Consider the following 5744-nt stretch of genomic DNA (forward strand, 5'->3'; position numbering starts at 1 on the left):
TCATTGGGATTCACGTCCTCTCCTTCCTCTCTAGATTCGGCCATGTTGATTATGTCAATGGCCTTGCACTCTCTTTTTGGATTCTCTTTAGTGTTGCTTGGGAGAGTACTAGGAGGAGTTTCAGTGACTTTCTTACTCAGTTGGCCCACTTATGCCTCCAAATTTCTGATGGAGGACCTTATTTCACTCATGAAACTTAAAGTGGCCTTAGACAGATCAGAGACTAAGTTTGCTAAATTAGAGGTGCTCTGCTCAGAATTCTCTGTCTGTTGCTGAGAAGATGATGGATAAAGCTTGCTATTGCTGAGCCTATTTCTTCCACCATTATTAAAGCCTTTTTGAGGCTTTTGTTGATCCTTCCATGAGAAATTTGGATGATTTCTCCATGATGAATTATAGGTGTTTCCATACGGTTCACCCATATAATTTACCTCTGCTATTGCAGGGTTCTCAGGATCATAAGCTTCTTCTTCAGAAGATGCCTCTTTAGTACTGTTGGATGTATTTTGCCATCCATTCAGTCTTTGAGAAATCATGTTGACTTGTTGAGTCAACATTTTGTTCTGAGCCAATATGGCATTCAGAGCATCAATTTCAAGAACTCTCTTCCTTTGAGGCGTCCCATTACTCACGGAATTCCTCTCAGAAGTATACATGAATTGGTTATTTACAACCATGTCAATGAGTTGTTGAGCTTCTGCAGGCGTTTTCTTTAGGTGAATGGATCCACTTGTAGAATGGTCCAGTGACATCTTAGAGAATTCAGATAGACCATAATAGAATATATCCAGAATGGTCCACTCTAAAAGCATGTCAGAAGACACCTTTTGGTCATCTGCTTGTATCTTTCCCAAGCTTCATAGAGGGATTCACCATCTTTTTGTTTGAAGGTCTGAAAATCCACTCTAAGCTTGCTCAGCTTTTGAGGAGGAAAGAACTTAGCCAAGAAGGCCGCGACCAGCTTATCCCAAGAAAACAGGCTATCTTTAGGTTGTGAGTCCAACCATATTCTAGCTCTATCTCTTACAGCAAAGGGGAAAAGCATGAGCCTGTAGACTTTAGGATCTACTCCATTAGTCTTAACAGTCTTACAGATCTGCAAGAACTCAATTAAAAACTGGTAGGAATCTTTTGATGGAAGTCCATGGAACTTGCAGTTCTGTTGCAGTAGAGCAACTAGTTGAGGTTTTAGCTCAAAATTGTTTGCTCCAATGGCAGGGATTGAGATGCTTCTTCCATCAAATTTGGAAGTAGGTGTAGTATAGTCACCAAGCATCCTCTTTGCATTATTATTTTCGGCTGCCATCTCCTCTTCCTTTTCGAAAATTTCTGTAAGGTTGTCTCTGGACTGTTGTAATTTAGCTTCTCTTAGTTTTTTCTTCAGAGTCCTTTTAGGTTCAGGATCTGCTTCAACAAGAGTATTCTTGTCCTTGCTCCTGCTCATATGAAAAAGAAGGGAATAGAAAATAATAATAGGGATCCTCTTTACCACAGTAGAGAGATTCCTTTATGTTAGTAGAAGAAGAGAAGAATAGAAGAAGGAAAAGGTAAGAATCCAAACACAAGGGTGAAGATAGGTTTAGAATCTTTGAGATGAAGAGAAGTGTTAGTAAATAAATAAATAAATAGAAGGAGATGAGAGGGAGAGAATTCGAAAATTAATTTTGAAAAAGAGTTAGTAATTTTCGAAAATTAAGAGAGGAAATAAAATTAAAATTAAAATTTAAAATAATTAATTAATTAAAAGAATTTTTTCGAAAATTAGAGAGAGAGAAGTTGTTAGGTGGTTTTGAAAAAGATAAGAAACAAACAAAAAGTCAAATAGTTAGTTGAAAAAGATTTGAAAGTCAATTTTTGAAATGATAAGAAGTTAGAAAAGATATTTTGAAGTTGAATTCGAAAAAGATATAATTTAAAAAAGATATTTTTAAAAGATATGATTGAAAAAGATATTTTGAAAAAGATTTAATTTTTAAAATTAAAATTGATTACTTGACTAACAAGAAACTTAAAAGATATAATTCTAGAATTTAAAGATTGAACCTTTCTTAACAAGAAAGTAACAAACTTCAAATTTTTGAATCAATCACATTAATTGTTAGTAAAGTTTTCAAAATTTTGAAATAAAGATAAGAAAAAGATTTTGAAAAATATTTTTTAAAATTTCAAAAATAAATAAAAAATGAAAAAGATTTGATTTTTAAAAAAGTTTTTGAAAAAGATAAGATTTTTAAAATTGAAAATTTGGCTTGACTTATAAGAAATAGCTTATTTTAAAAATTTTTGACAAAGTCAACTCAAATTTTTGAAATTTATGAGAAAAATAAGGAGAATATATTTTTTTAATGTTTTTTTGAACTTTTAATGAAGAGAGAGAAAAATATGAAAATGACTCACAACATGAAAATTATGAATCAAAACACATGATGCATGCAAGAACACTATGAATGTCAACATGAACACCAAGAACACTTTGAAGATCAAGATGAACATCAAGACTTATTTTTGAAAAATTTTCAAGAAAAGAAAAACATGCAAGACACCAAACTTAGAAATTTTTAATGCTTAGACACTATGAATACAAAAATGCACATGAAAAACAACAAAAGACACAAAACAAGAAAACATCAATATCAAACAAGAAGACTTACCAAGAACAACTTGAAGATCATGAAGAACATCATGCATGAATTTTCGAAAAATGCATAAATTTTTAGAAATATGCAATTGACACCAAACTTAAAAATTAACTCAAGACTCAAACAAGAAACACAAAATATTTTTTATTTTTATGACTTTATTAATTTTTTTTGTAGTTTTTTTTTATTTTTATATTTTTTTTCAAAAATAATTTTTAGAAAAACGAAAACAAAGAAAAAATTTTTTGAAAAATTTTGAAAACTTTTTTTGAAAAGAAAATTACCTAATCTGAACAACAAGATGAACCATCAGTTGTCCAAACTCGAACAATCCCTGACAACGGCGCCAAAAACTTGATAGGCAAAATCGTAATTTCTGATAATGGCATTCATGTTCGTTCTCTACCTGGTAATGGCGCTAAAAACTTGGTGCATGATACCATGGTCCAAACATAACTTCACAACTTCGCACAACTAACCAGTAAGTGCACTGGGTCGTCTAAGTAATAAACCTTACGTGAGCAAGGGTCGATCCCACGAGATTGTTGGTATGAAGCAAGCTATGGTCATCTTGTAAATCTCAGTTAGGCGGGTAATAAATGGTTATATTGGTTTTCGAAAATAATAATAAATAAAACATAAAATAAAGATAAAGATACTTATGCAGATCATCAGTGGGAATTTCAGATAGGCGTATGAAGATGCTGTGCTCCTTCTGAATCTCTGCTTTCCTACTGTCTTCATCCAATCCTTCTTACTGCTTTCCATGGCAAGCTGTATGTAGGGCATCACCGTTATTAATTGCTACATCCCATCCTCTCAGTGAAAATGGTCCAAATGCTCTGTCACAGCACGGCTAATCATCTGTCGGTTCTCGATCATGTCGGAATAGAATCCATTGATTCTTTTGCGTTTGTGATCACGCCCAACAATCGCGAGTTTGAAGCTCGTCACAGTCATTCAATCCCGGAATCCTACTCGGAATACCACAGACAAGGTTTAGACTTTCCGGATTCTCAAGAATGGCCGCCAATAATTCTAGCTTATACCACGAAGATTCTGATTAAGGAATCCAAGAGATATGCGCTCGGTCTAAGGTAGAACGGAGGTGGTTGTCAGTCACGCGTTCATAGGTGAAAATGATTATGAATGTCATGGATCATCACATTCATCACATTTGGAGGTTTGTAGCTCCAGAAAATCCATTTCGAGTGCAGGGAGGTCAGAATCCAACAGCATCAGCAGTCCTTTGTCAGCCTTCTATCAGAGTTTTGCTTAGGTCCCTCAATTTCAGCCATAAATCACCTGAAATCACAGAAAAACACACAAACTCAGTAAAATCCAGAAATATGAATTTAGCATAAAAACTAATGAAAAAATCCCTAGAAGTAGCTAGATCCTACAAAAAATTACCTAAAAACGATGCCAAAAAGCGTATAAATTATCCGCTCATCAATAATCATAATGCTCTTTGCAATGTTATTTTTCTTCTTAGTTGGATAATTTTAGTTGTCTCTTTGTTTTAGTCATTTCCTTGTTTTTAATGCTTTCTTTTATTAACTGTTTTGTTAATACATCACCAAGAGATCCTTATTCACGACAGATTTTTGGCTTGCTGATTGTTTTTAACATATAACAGTTTCATTTAGTGTTAGTTCAAATAAATTGATATATGATTGCATTCTAAGTTTGGTATTGCTATGCAACAAAATTTGATGCCAATCCTTGCTAGATACTTGCATCAATTCCAAGTAAAAGTGTCACACTAAGTTTGGTGTGCCACTCATCTTTTATGCCATGTATCATGCACATCTTCTTATGTTTGCAATCATAATGTCTCTGTCTCTTGTGCCTTGATTGTTATCCCCAATTTTGCTTGCTTAAAACACATGTACTACTAACATTTCATTGTGTAAGACATTCATGATCCATCTTAGCCCCATAGCCATTGTTCTAATTGTTGCTCTAGGATGAGCAAGCATTATGAGTTTGGCAAGGGAAGAAGAAGAATAGGAGGAAAATGACAACAATAAAGAAGATGAATTACAAGGTTGTAAAGTTCCTTTTCTTTTCCTTTGTTTCCAACACTTTAAATTGCATGATTGTCTTTGTAAAGTTCCTTTTCTTTTCCTTTGTTTCCAGCACTTTAAATTGCATGATTGTCTTTGTCTTCTCTGTATACATGTGTGGTATGAATAAGCATAGCCTAAATTTTTTATTGTAACATGTTGCTGTGACATTATGACTACCAACTTGACTTTTGCGAGTTCAAAAGCAATAAATCATCATGATCATAAACAAATAAGGAATTAAAGAAGAACTTAGCATGTGCATACAAGTATTGGAAAGCTAGTATGGTTAACTGTTGCTCAATTGCATTAGATTTTATTTAATTGAAGTTTTCATCTAGTACCTTTTGTGAAATCTTTTGAAATCATGAAAACCTTGAAAAAGCAAATGCAAATTAAGGCAAGAAAGGAAAAGGGAAAGAATGAGAAAGCTTAAGGCTCTGAGTACCACTAACAATTCAATTGTTAAGTACTTGTGGTGTTTATGTATCAAGCAAAAAACTTGAAAACAAAACACTTAGAGTCAAGGTTAGGCTCAAAGTGCAAAAGCACCCCCTCAAAGCTCAAGGTTCTGAGCATCAATGATTAGAGAGTCAAGAAAAAAGAAAAAAGATGAGCTTAAAAAAGTCCCCCTAATTAAATGCTTGTGGTGCTTATGTATCAAGTGGTAATACTTGAAAACAAAGCATTTAGAGTCGTAGCTTTGTTATCAACTCATGGGGCAAAGCACCCAAAAGGAGAAGCTAATAAGAAAATCAAAAGCTTGTTTCAAGGAAAAAACATAAGAAGAAGATTTCATGAATTGAGCTAGATAGAAGCATCAATCATTTATCTTTCTTTTGTGATTGTATCAAGCATAGAAAACAAGCCTACCATGAACATTGAGTTGCTATTCTTCTTACCTTGGATTGTTGGTGCACGAAATTGTGATCATCAATGGCGCCATCAACATGGTACGCAGAATTGTAATCCCAACTCTTTATCACAACTTCGCACAACTAACCAGCAAGTGCACTGGGTCGTCCAAGTAATAAAC

At 33.8% G+C, this 5744-nt stretch overlaps 1 non-coding gene across 1 annotated transcript; it reads left to right on the forward strand.

Moving 5' to 3' along the window:
- Nucleotides 1-810: 810 nt before the first annotated feature.
- On the forward strand, nucleotides 811-913 carry LOC127742980 (small nucleolar RNA R71). Its single transcript, XR_008004316.1, has one exon. It is a non-coding gene; the product is annotated as a small nucleolar RNA R71 (small nucleolar RNA).
- Nucleotides 914-5744: the final 4831 nt, after the last annotated feature.

Source organism: Arachis duranensis, chromosome 1 (genome assembly GCF_000817695.3).
Source record: "Arachis duranensis cultivar V14167 chromosome 1, aradu.V14167.gnm2.J7QH, whole genome shotgun sequence".
NCBI lineage: Eukaryota > Viridiplantae > Streptophyta > Magnoliopsida > Fabales > Fabaceae > Arachis > Arachis duranensis.